The sequence below is a fragment of the Dioscorea cayenensis genome, chromosome 8 (assembly GCF_009730915.1).
Source record: "Dioscorea cayenensis subsp. rotundata cultivar TDr96_F1 chromosome 8, TDr96_F1_v2_PseudoChromosome.rev07_lg8_w22 25.fasta, whole genome shotgun sequence".
Lineage (NCBI taxonomy): Eukaryota > Viridiplantae > Streptophyta > Magnoliopsida > Dioscoreales > Dioscoreaceae > Dioscorea > Dioscorea cayenensis.
This window is the reverse complement of record NC_052478.1, coordinates 17079586-17093364: the sequence shown is the minus strand read 5'-3', so window position 1 is coordinate 17093364 and position 13779 is coordinate 17079586. Positions and strand designations below refer to the sequence as shown.

At 35.9% G+C, this 13779-nt stretch overlaps 1 pseudogene; it reads right to left on the bottom strand.

Moving 5' to 3' along the window:
• Positions 1–8024, bottom strand: part of LOC120267014 — a 31600-nt pseudogene extending 23576 nt beyond the window's left edge.
• Between the last annotated feature and the right edge of the window lie 5755 nt (positions 8025–13779).

The window sequence follows — 13779 nt, the reverse complement described above, 5'->3', positions numbered from 1 at the left end:
TGTCAAGGAGTTTCTTTGTAATAATGGCAGCAAAAATTTCAAGGGGATGCATTCAATTAACAAAAACTTAGTAGGATTTCTGCACAATTGGAAGATTTCAGGAAGGTATATGCAAAATACCCCAAAGGAAAACATTTTTTAAAATGTAATATGAATAATGTGGACATCTGTATTTTCAGATAGCTCTGAATTTTGCCTTTTTCAGGAACATATTACGAGTTTTTTTTTTCCCATGTAAATCATGAAACATAATCTCCAGCATTATTTAGGATAATAGTTTGGTTTTAATCAAGAATTAGGTTTTAGATGGCAGAGAATTATGAATATTAAAAATTATTGTCAAGATGTTCTGATAGCATGACATAAGGGATTTTACTAAGATTCCTGTCTGTTTAAAGATTTTACATTACCCTATTCCAAAGGTCATCATCCTCATTCCAGGTCAAAAAACATTTGCCTAGTTTGCAGCAGATTCTAACAGCGAACTACAAACATAGTTCTACTTAGATACAAAAAGCCTTTAGTTCCAACGAGTCTTAAGATTTTTGGCAGAGTTCTCATGCAACTAAGCCATGAATTAGACGTTATGATATGATATTTGGCACCAGCAATCATTAATCAAAGTACAATTGCAATAATAAAGCACTTAGGGTAAACTGAGAAAAAAATCAACCAGTAAGGAAATTCTGAATGGATAGTAAATTATATAACATATAGGTGCCTTCAAATCAAATTATAGGCAGTGAAAAAACTTAATTATGTAACAATAACCATCATACATAATATATTTGGACTTTGATATGTGTTGCACTGTAGATTCATATCATTTTGAAGTATCTAAGTTCTATGATGTCCACTGTCCTAATAACAGTCCAGACCTTCAAGCTACCTACTGATCAACAATGATTAAAGGATATGATGATGTAATGCATTCTTAAGATAACTAATTTAAAAAGAATCAAGAACAATGATAATGTGCATTGACGAGAAGCTAGAACCAATACCAGCTAAGATCTGGAGATGATGCAAGCAAAATCATAGAAAGGCATCAGATTCAAAATTCCAAAAGCTTCAAAAAGAAGACAAATTAAGTGTTGAAATATAATTATTCCTCTAATAAGGGTGTAGAATGTAACCATTAACTTAGGCACGCAAATAAAGAAGTTGTAGTTTTAATAGTTATTACCAGGTCTAATCACCACACTTTGAAGGCATAAAAAGGGATATTCAAATGAAGTATAAGAATTCCAGAAATCCCAAAAAAAAAACTAAGACCATGGACAAAGGGTTAATCTACATAACCGCCTATCATAGTGAAAAATCAATAGATACAGCTTTAGAGCCTCATTTGAAAGTAATTTGCTCACCATTCCTTCAAGGCTATGTGAAGCAGGCTTCCATATCATATAATCAAATTCATAAACCATATTTATGTATTGAATATCTAACCAAATAACATGTCAGAAGTGAATTATCAGAAATAAATTATTGTTATAATTAGAAGTATAAACCAAGCTCCTTCTGCAAAATAGACCTATTAAATGTAAAATGAATAACAACATAAAGTTAAAGAGTTTAAATGATTTGCAGATTACAACATGTAAAGCCCCATATAAACAAAAAACAACAATGTAGGAAATTTTAACAACTTGCCATTTGAGAAACACAAAATAGCAGCCAACAGAGCAACACAAAACAATTAGGCCTTACTTTAGATATATGTGAGACTATCTTAAGTGGATGTAAAGCAAGGAGCACATTAGTTGCTCCACAGTGACTGGCCATCATAAGGTGGATTCAAAAGGAGTATGACACCATGACATGTAAAATAAATTGAACATATATATACAAATAACAAATCAGAATATTCACAGCAAACTTACCATAAATAAAGGTTTTCAAATAAAACATTCTTTTAGTAGGCAGCTAAAACATATCCATGAGACCACCATACAAAAATGAAGAAGATATCATGATATATAAAATAAATATATACAGATATCAAATCAGCATATTTGACGCACCTGCTTAAATAAATACTCTGAAATAAATTCTCAAATAAAAGCTACTTTCAGCAGGCAGATAAAAATATCTATGAGGCTACTATCTAACAATTAAGACAAAAGTGTAAAAATATGAATTCAATATACCATGAAAGGATGGAAGTCTATATACTCTGTGGGACATTTCCACTGCAATTCCTTTCGAAGCACGAAAGATACTGGCCCTTGACATCAATGCAGTTCCTTGTCCAATGTAGAGCTCTTTCCGTCACAATAATGAGGATCTGCCGATACTATCAATATTAGAAGATTCAGAAAATGTTCCAGATATTTCATACCATATGCCAAATTTGCTCTTTAAAATTGTAAAAACATCTAATTTTGCAAGAGAGATAATGACTGTCAAACAAATTAGGTGATATCCATAAAATATCGACTGCATGGTCATTAGGAGTATAAGATGATATGGAAACAGCCTTCATCCAACCAGATAACAATCACTCAAACCTTCCTCAGACTCCATGGTGGAGATCAATTCCTGCTAAGGCTACTCTTCTACTAATATACTTGTGCTTTCATATATTTCAGTCTTGCTGAGAATATAGTTCTGTATAGGAAAAACAAATTCTACAACCATTGATGATAAAACTCTTTCGAACAGAAGCTGTTTTACTTTTGATGATCTATTCTCATGCAATATTCTTAACATCAAATAATATTCCTAACATCAAATAAACAGGGAAGATTTTTTATGAAATTATTATTATGTGAGTAATTACCTTTAAGTTGTAATAAAATTTAGCAATGCATATTATGCAAAGAAAGGTATCATTTTGAAAAAATAATTGCCAAGTTAACAAAGATGGTAAGGGGACTACTAGTTAATCAAGTTAATTAGATGATAAGCAATTGATGACACTTCATTATTGGCTTCAAAGCTACGAATTACAACGACAACTTAATTTGACAATGGTTCACTAGAAATACACCTCAACTACTCACAATAAGTAAAGTCTTCCTTAAAAAGAGTTAATTGACCCAAAAGTGGTTAGATACAGAAGAAAAAATCAAAAGCATAATCCTTGGTTGCCACATATGTATATGTGTGTACATATATATATATATATATATATATATTTAGGGTCATGTCCATGTATCCAGCTTTCATTAAATCTAAGTGGTTGATACTCTCTGATACTTGAATACTCGACACCCATATCCATGTCCTGGCAACAACAATAAGAAAGAGAAAAACTGTTGGTCCCAACAATTTGGTGTAGCTACACAAATCCTTCCCTTCCACATTGCTCTATTAAATACCAAATGACTAGATAAACCAAGCTTTGCCATATCATTATGTAAAGTAATTCTAAACACTTTTTAGGTCTACATTTCCTTCTTCTACAACCTCCCACTTGGTGAGCTTGTACCTAGTGCATTTACAGGTCATCTAAGGGTATGCCCATACCATCTTAATCAATTCTCTCTTAACTTGTCAAGAATAGGTGCCACTCAACATGCCCATACAATCTATCTCAAATAAATTTATTCTTGAATTGGTCCTACCTAGTAGCGCCTGATATCCATCTCAGGATTCTTATCTCAGCCATGTCTTACTTATTTGAAAAAAATATATAAAAAAATATTAAAAAAAAAAAACTTTCAAGGCCCAACAACAATGTTGAATAACTTATAAACAAAAGTTAAAAATAAAAAATAATGAAAAAAAACTCTCTGAGAACGAATATTGAGCAATTGAACATCAATCAACTCCAAAACAACAAAACTATTACGGATATTAATACAAAATCATTATTAAAGGACAACAATTTGAAAAAGTATCATTTGCATGAATAATTGCTAATATCCAAAAGTTAAGAACGATTCATCAAACATCAAATCCATTAGTTTCTGCAAGCACATTGTAAAGGCGAAGATGATTTACTCATTTGGAAATTGATTGACTCACAAGACCTTCTAAAAAGGGAAATGCAGACAAAAAAAATTTATTAGCAGGATGTATGGCTTAAAAGAAAATGTTCACCAAGGCTTTAAATATGTATAAAAGTTGGGAAAACGAACAGTAGAAGTGGTAGAATTCAACAAAAAAAACTTAAGAAAATAACTATAATATATTTAGCCTCAACGGCCTTAGCTATGCTCTTCCAACTTTCTATGTCAAAGCACAACCAAGAAAATAGGTAAAAGGAAAAATATTTGACAACCTTTTAGAGATTACATAACAAGTCACAACACATTTTACAAAGGGAAAAAGCATAGCCTTCAAGAATCTTTAGACTAGAATAAAGTAGAAACATAGGTTTCATACTTCTGCTGGCATTTCATCCTTTGGCCATCTCCTATATTCTAGAGCAAAAATTTTTCAATAAGAATCTCATGATCCAAATTTGAATTTTCAATAAGAATCTCATGATCCAAATTTGAATTTCGATTGAACCTACATCAAGTCATATATTAATTTTGATAACCATTAATTATCCCAAACCTAAGTAGCCATTATAAACACAATTCATCCATCAGAGACATCAAACATTGTTCTACAACCTCTTAAAGGTTCATAAGGTGGCTTAGCAATGCCCAGACAAAAACCTAACTGCCTAGAAGGACTGCCTATGATCTAAACAGAGGTAAGTAATTTTAAAACATAAGAAACATGAAACATACTATATATGAGTTTCTAACAATATTGAAAATAATTCGTGGAAATTATGAAATGAAGTCAAGCACAACAAAGTAAAATTTTACCAAACTAAAAATGGTAATCATTAGTGGAAGAATGCATGATTAGTGCTTTGATGCTTTCATTTGAACTTGAGACTATAAGTTCTGTTAACAGGTACACGTAGTACCTTTGTTATAGGATTTGCATTATGATTTTGCACGTTTGTAACATTTGTCATATAAAATGGCTTTTGTTTTGGTTTTTGTCACAAGGTTGTGTTTAGTTGTGGATTTTACTCCAAAAAACCCCCCAAGGCTCCAACCAAACACCCAAATTTACTCCGCCAAACTATTGCAACAAGGTTTTATAAATAAATATATTTAATAATTAATTTTCAAAAATATTAATATCAATAAACAAATATCATTAATTAGAAGTAAACTTTAATAATTAAGCAAAAATTTCATAACCTCTCTGTATAAAAGTTTTCCCTACAAAACAATTTTACGCTCCCAAAACTTCCATTATCCTAACTCCTAACCAAACACACCCTCAGATAGATTTAAATTAGATTAGGTGGAGCTAAATTGCAGTAAACAAGGAAAATTTAGATATCAAACTAATTGACAGACTCGAACCCTAGGCAAGCAAATTAAGCACAGTTTATGCAGAAGATCACTGTGTCAGTGACCAATCAGTTAAAATCTAAGAAATCACATGCTCTAAACCACCTAAGAACCTAGGGGCCTACTGGAAGCAACATCAAAGCTCTATATTTCTTCAAATATATATATCTTCGCTCCAAGTAAAAAGTCAGTTATTGATTAGCAATTAACCTCTTTGAATACCAATGTATTTGAACTCCCTACTGAATGCTGTAGAGCAGCCTGCAACTGGCAAATCAAGTACAACATTCTTAGCAATGTGTCCAGAACTAGATATTTAGGCAAACAAAATTTATGTTAATGAACTTAAACCCAAAGCAAATCAAAAAACAAACAATTACAGCTAAATTGAGAATAACAACTAGTTATCTGAGAAGTTGGTATCAAGGAAATCCTATAGGGCGTAATTTAATAACCAAACTGATAGATTCCTTTTAGTATGTCTCACATATCAATGAATCACCTATATTTATAAATAAATAGCTGAAGATCCAAAGAAAGGCATTAGGTTCAATAATGAAGAGAACTGATAGAAACTCAACTTATCAAGATATACTATTTAACATGAAAGATTTGTTACAGAAAAATGAAAACATTGTAGATTACAGAATCTCAACAATAAACTCAATCCAAAAGGGATTATAATAATTCAATAGAAATTTTTTGAGATTGTCTTCTTGGAGAGAATATAAAATGATTGATTTGCTGAATTCTTAAATAGTTTCAATAACAAATAGAAGGAAAAAACCAACTATGGATTTTGCTTTCTTGCCTGGCTCTGATCCTTGTAGAACATTTCCACGCGTTATCCTAACACCCCATAACCCATCAGATCCACGTTGCTCTACACCAACTGATACAGCCACTAAATCACCTTTTTCAACATGAGCACTGCAAGCCAATACTCCTGGGACATATATCTACAGACCAGTCATGACAACATAAATCGAAGATCTATCGTACAACCATCACTCATGAAAAATTTTGCTATGAAAGTAGAATTAATTTCCATTACAATCCATAACATGAATTAGGTGAGTTTGAGAGCAAGAGAAGGTGAATTACAAGAATTGCAAATGCAAATCAGAAAAGAATTAGAGTTTGCTTGGTAAAGAAATGGAAATATAGGGATTACCAAACAATGTAATGTCTAGTAGCAATGAATGGAATGCCCATTGGCTGCATTCCAACATCTGATTCTCACTGGTGGATTTTGACTGCACATTAACAAGTTGGAATGAGCGTTCAAAAAAATTACAATGCATATTACCATTAGCAATAGAAACCCATAAAAAGATGTGTAATTTCCTTGTGTGTGCCTTTAAACCAGCTTAACCATATATATAACTACCTAAATTTTATGGTCCAAATGTACCTATAAAGAACTCATGTATATCACTAACACACCAATAAACAAACGCACTTTTACACATGAGGTACTTTAAAATAACTTAGTTACATATGTCATCCTCCAAAATGTGTAATTAAATATATACCCAACAAAACAGATATATGATATTGTCGAACCTCTGAAGAAATTGATAATGTGATAGGTATAATTCTAAACATCAATATAGTTACCTTACGCTATTGTAAACAAGTGGGTATTTTTAATATCCCTCTAAAATAGCTCTATGTCATATAGTCCCCTTTAAAATTTATAACTATATGAAAAGTCAACATAAACACCAGAACAACATGGAAGAAATTAAGTGTTCTCTATAAGAGGGACTTATCAAACTACAGAAAGCATGGGAGTAACATCATCTGTAAATGTACCTGAGCCCCTCAAAGAACAGCTTCAGCACATTTTCTACTAACAATTACTTCCTTCATAGCTTTCCCAGATTAGCCATCATACCGAAGCAGGTGGGGTCCCGAACCTTGAACAAAAAATAACATTATCTAAACCCGGGTATGGTCATTTACAGACTGACTCAACATTGTCCCCAGAAACTTTCATACTGCCATGATCTAATGATGGATCAAGGAGAGTTGATGTTTCATTTAAGCTTTGTTCCTCTATAGTATGATCAAAATCAGTTACAACAATCTGTTCCCTTGCATCAATGTCAGCACCACCTGTGATCTTATGATCTACCATGGATACTAACTTCTTGATAGCACTATCACTTGTAGTCTTGAGAGTATTCACACGAATGCAAGAATAGGAAGATGGGTGCCTGCCCGATTAAACCAGTTGAAAGCATTAGAAACAAACATAAAAAAAGATAGAGAACTCACAAGAGTCACCCTAGTCCTCCAAACAAGGAAGAATTACAACAAGCAAAAACAATTCACGTCTAAAACTAACAAATCAAACCATAATACTCTTCATTCCATGACACTAAAATTAATTTTTTAATCGTACATCTGAAATTGTCCTTGTGAATTTGTTTGGCATTCAAAAAGGAAAAAAAAAACTTTGGCACAGGTCATCCATGCACAAACTAAACATCTTCCAGAAAACAACAAACAAAAAGGCTAAAGAGAGGGTTAAAGAGGACAAATACGTGAGGTATTTCGAGATTCTTGCGAAGTGATCAGCGCCATAGGCCTTGATGAAGTAGCCCTCAACCTCAGCGTTCCAGGCGAGTGTTGGGTTAAAGCGATACCTCTCCGAAGAAGAAGAGGCATCCATCTGATCAGAGGAGAAGAAATCGAAGAAATCGATTGTGATAAGTAGAAAAAGAGGGATAGAAGTGAAAGAGAATCGATACCTTAGGGGCGCTGCTAGAATGGCAGCGGCGAGGAGCAGTACGAAGGAAACAGTCGCTCCCTCTTCTCATTCCAAAGGAACTGAGGGGGCGTTCATTTCAGGGAAAATGGGGGGAAGTGAGGGGAAGTGGTCTGACTTCCCCCATTTCCTGTGTTCATTTGTGCTGAAGTGGGGGAAGTGGCGCTTCCCCCACTTCCGACTGAAGTGGATTTTGAACTAAGCCCACTTCAATATTTTTTTTACTGAAGTGGAGAGAAGTGAGTCAATCTATAAAAACTAACTTATTTTCACTTCTAAAGTTTTTTTGAACTCATAGAACTTCATCCAACACCTAAATCCTTCGATTCTATTCTCACTTTCTGACAAATGAACACAGAAGTCCTGGAAGTGATATCACTTCCCCCCATTTCAGGGAAGTGGCACTTCCCTCACTTCCTGACTTCCCTTCACTTATAGTGAAATGAACGCCCGAGGTTGTTCGTGTTTTCGCGTTTACCCTTTTTTTTCGTTTGGTTTGCCGTTCTTGGGCTCGTGGCTCACTGGACAGTGGACACTGCACTAATTGGACCACCCAAGTATCCCATCCTTACTCGCTCTCGACGGAAATAAATTAATCATAAAACTAGCTAATTTTTAAGCCCATTGACAAGGGAGCGCCTGTTTCTAACCAGGCCACTCTTGGGCCTCTCCACCTCAAGCAAGTTAAGCTAGTGGGGAAGTCTCTCTCTGGTTCAGTCAACAAGAGGCTGAGCCTTTCATTTCTCAGAACCAATGAGCGATTACCTGACTTGTTCCAGGACGCCACCCAACCACTACAGGGGATCCTGATGCACCTCGGTTTTGTTTGGCATTTTATTCTGGGATGTTGGTCCTTAGTTCCCAAATCTAATACAAAGTGGATTGATTCTTGTCTACTGGAATTAAATTTCGCAGAAGGCTCGAAGAAGGACTTTCTTGAGAATACAGTCATACGTCACTATCTAATCAGAACCCAGCTATGGCAAAGGACGTTTGCCAAGCTCGATAGTTCATAGCACACCTGCTATCTTTGTTGGAGGTTGATAGGGTTGATAAGTCTCGCATCAGGTCTCTCACCTGCCAACCCCCATCCTTATATGTGACCTTTGTTACTTGCCACAGCCATAGACAGAAGAAACCATGTTCTCGGTGGAATAAAGACACTGGGTACCTAGCACAACCGCCTCGCTCGACCTGGAAAAATGGGTCTTTAAGCTGATCACCTAAAGGTACTCCCCTTGAACCCCTTTTTATATTCTAATTGGACTAATATTCAAATTGAGCATTATTCTGCTGCTTGTGGAATATGCCATCATGCTTTGATCACATTATGTGTTTAGAATCGTCTAGAGTTGACTAGTTAAAGGATTAGCCAGGTCCTTCTAAGGGATCCCGATAGGCTCTTATTATGATGAATGTTATCTCTTGGAATGTTAGGGGCCTCAGTAGGCCGTCCAAGCATCACATTATTAAGGATTTTCTGGAACTCTATAAGGCTGATATTGATTGTATTCAAGAATCCAAGTTAGCAATAGTGGATCAGATGATTTGGAGCTCAATTAGAGGCAGTTAATTTGACCGTTTCTGCTTCACCCCCTCACAAGGTTTTTTTAGAGGGATGATTATTGGGTGGAAAGACTCCCTCCTACAGGGTGATCTTATTCACTCTAACACTTACTGTCTTTCAGTAAGATTCACCAATCGATCTGATCAGCGTGTCTGGCAGTGCATGTCTGTGTACGATCCAAATGCAAAAGCCCATAAGATGGATTATTGGCAGGAGATTCGTCTTTGCAAACCCTGCCCTCAAATCCAATGGATAATCTACTGTGATTTCAAGCGATCTTCTCGGCCTTGGACAAGAACTCTGGGCAACCCAACTAGGATGACATCCACAAGGCCCTAGAGCTTCTTCGTGATTTGTCTTTGTTCAGTTCCTATGAAGGGACACCGTTTCACTTGGACCACACCCAACAAAACCCAATGTGGATCCAGCTAGATAGATTCTTGGTCTCGCATGACTAGTTGTTGTTATTCCCCATGGTACACCAAAGTTGTCTCCAACGTTTTAGTTCGGATCATATTCCAATCCACTTAGACTCTGGTGTGCACTCTTTTCATACCAAATAGTTTAAGTTCAAAACTGTCTAGACTTCCCATAAGGGTTTCTCTGACCCCATCTGGGTTTGGTGCATGGAGTCATATACCCTGTCAGCTATGGGGCTTTCATTATGTCCAAGAAAATCCTCTAGCTAAAGAAATGCCTGAAGTTGTGCGCTAAGCATACTTTTGGAGCCATAAAGGAACACAAATTAGCAATCCTTCATTCCCTTAAATCTCTTGACATTTCCTAAGAATAGTGTTTCCTAACTTTGGAAGAATCAATACAAGAGGCAAACCTTAACCTGGCACTTACCACAATCCTTCAGTAGAAAGAAGCGTATTGGTGCCAGAGGTCGCTGGTCACGTGACTCAAAGAAGGGATGCTAATACTCGATTCTTTCATAGCATTGCAAATTACCGCGTAACAAGAATTGGATCAACTAGGTTTCTTAAAAGAGAGAAAATCTCACTAATAAGGCTGAGATTAGCAATGCTTTTACCGAGTTGTTCCGTTCCCAATTTGGTTCTCCCCCAAAAAACCAAAAAAACCATTTTACCTTTAGCTGGACTACTCTTCTTTCTATTAAGTCTACAGTTGATATGTCAACTCTAGAAGCTGTCTTTCTGAGTCAGAAATCAAGGCCGCTACCTTCAACTTGGGTGTAGACAAAGCTCCCGACCTCAATGGTTTTTGATGAGTGAATTTCATATAGATATTTTTATACTCTTTTCATGTATTTATCTTGTCTTTAAGCGTTTATTTGTTGTGATTTGATGCTAGTGTGGGTATTACTATTTAATTATGCATGAAAATAAGTTCTTGTGCAAAAGAACAAGATTCAACACAAATAAAGTCTGAAAAGAAGTCAAAATATAATGTTTCAAGTGAAGCATGGGCCAAGCATGGGCCAAGCACGGGCGTGCTTCATCCCCATGAAAATCTCTATAATTCCTCATCAGGAGAAGCATAGATACTGTAGCTGAATTACTGTGGTAAAAATACAGTAACAAATTGCTATAGCACAAGTATGGAGAAATAGCACGGTTTCAGTACTCCTTTCATGGGCATACTCTTTGGAAAGCACGGGAGTGCTTATGCTAAATTTTTTATTCAATTGCCCAAACTTTTCAGAGAAATCCATGGGGTAAAAGCATGATCGTGCTCACCCCAAAAATCACTTTTTAAGCCCAGATCTAGGTCATTTGGGAGAATCCATTCTTCTTCTTCTTGGGGGCAGTTGCCAAGGTCTTCCCCTTCACATTTTTGGGGCTAAAGTGAATCTATGGTGCAAGAGCGTGAGTGGAAAGAAGCTTAGCTGGCGGGATTGCATCGGATAACCATCATAGTGGTTAGAGAGGCAAAGAGGGGAGTCTTTCATGGCTTCTATTTCTTTTGTTTTCCTTAGTATTGGCTTAATTTGTAAAACTATAAGGGGCTAACCATTCTCCGGTGCCCCCGGATCTATGAACTTGGATGTTTATGTGTTTTGTTGACTTACTCTTTTGCTTTGTCTATGGAGTTTTATTGTGTTCTTATGTTAATTCATTTGTTGCATAACTTGGTGTGCTTGATTTGTGTAGTTGTTTGTGTAAAACTTGACGTGCGTGGATTACCGTAGTTGTGATTGCATTGTGTATTTGCAAAAATTGGCGTGTATAAAGGCCGTAGTTACACTTGCAAAACTTGGCATATTTGAGAGCTATAGATGCGACATTGCTTTTGAGCACCCACAAGAACCTTAGAATGTACCTGATAGATATTACTAGAAAAGTCCATACACGTTTCTTAGGGGATTCTTCTGGGGCACTACTCTATCTCTATGTTTTTCACCTAGTTTATTTCTAGCCCTTACTTGTCATTTTTCCCTGTTTTAGGTTATCGAGTTGTCATTATTACCATGAATTAGTGATCCAACTAGAGATTAGAAGATCAATTTGTACTAGAAGTTCAGTCCATGTGGTTCAACTACTTTACCCCTCACGGGGTACCACTTTTTTTACTTGTTACGATATTTACACTTGCGGAGAGTGCATCAGTTATCCTCTGGCCTTCTTTTAGAAACATTGGGAGATCATTGGCAATGATGTAATTATCCTTTGTAATGACTTTTACTGTATTTTGCTAATTTTATAAGGATTAACTGGGCTAATATTGTTCTTCTTCCAAAATCCCAGAATCCAACTCTCGTATCGGACTATAGACTGATCACTTGGATCAACTCTTCCCTAAAAATAATCTCTAAAATTCTCATGACCCGTCTATTAAAGGTAATCGACCAACTATTGATATATCTAGTCACCCTTTGTCAAAGGAAGGTATATCATGGAAAATGTTGTTGCTGCAGAGGAGATCATTTCCAATCTCTAAAGACGTAATGTCAATGGAAAAGTTATCAAGGTAGATTTTGCTAAGGAGTTTGATATAGTGGATTAGGACTTCCTGCTTGAACTTCTCAAAGTAAGGGGCTTTAGTTCACGCTCGATTCAATGGGTAGAGACCCTACTCTTCTATTCAAAGGCCTCTATTATCCTGAATGGTACCCCCTACAGGTATGTCATGTATAAAAGAGGTCTTTGGTAGGGTGACTCCCTTTCTCCTTTGCTCTTTGTCCTCATTGTCAATGTCCTTAGTTCCATGTTCATGCATGCTTTTTCATTAAAGGTATTGTGTGGAGTTTCCCTAGGCAATCTGGGGTAGGTGTGCTACCTACAGTACACCAATGACCTTATCATCCTTACATCGGGCGACAAAGAGGACTTGCGTGTTATCAAACTCATTCTCTTATTATTGAGGGCATGTTTGGTCTGGCCACTAATTTCCATAAGACATACCTCTTTTCCATAAAGTTCAACTCTTTCTATAGCTATGAGGATGTTCAAAATTTAAATTGTCTTCCCAGTAACTTGCCAATAAATTACCTTAGGGCCCCAATTGTTGGTAGGAGGCTGAGAAAATAGGACAAGGAAAAACTCATTGTGCTTGTTAGAGCAAAACTTGGTTCTTAGAAAGTGAACTTCCTCTCATTAGGTGGTAGAATTACCCTAATTAATTTGATATTTTCTTCTTTTCTGACATATTGGATGTCGATCTTCAAACTATCAAAGTGGGTACTTAAGTCCATCAATCGCATATGCCATGATTTTCTCAAGAGAGGCCCGAATATGGATAACCCTAAATGTTGTTTAGTTAATTGGAAAAGACTGTGTCTACCCAAAGAGCAAGGCCGGTGGGGCATTCTTAATCTCGAGAAGTTCAATAAAGCCTTTGATAAGTGCTTGTGTATTACTAATACGAAGTATTCTTTTCTTATAATAAGCATTACTTTTCTCAGATTATATCGCTCATACATGTGTATTTGTGTTCTTTTGTGCATGTAGGGTTGTGGAGACAAGTATGGAAGAAAGAAGCCAAAGTAGATTGCGTTTGCACTTTGTTGATGGAATCTTAGAGTGAACAAACGTAAAGACACAAGTTGTGCTCAAAGACATGTGAGTGTGTGCCAACCTCCGTTGTGCTCAAGTGAATATGCAAATTAGAGCGGCACAAAGGCAGTCACACTCATATTTTCTGACTTGTGCAATGCTAGC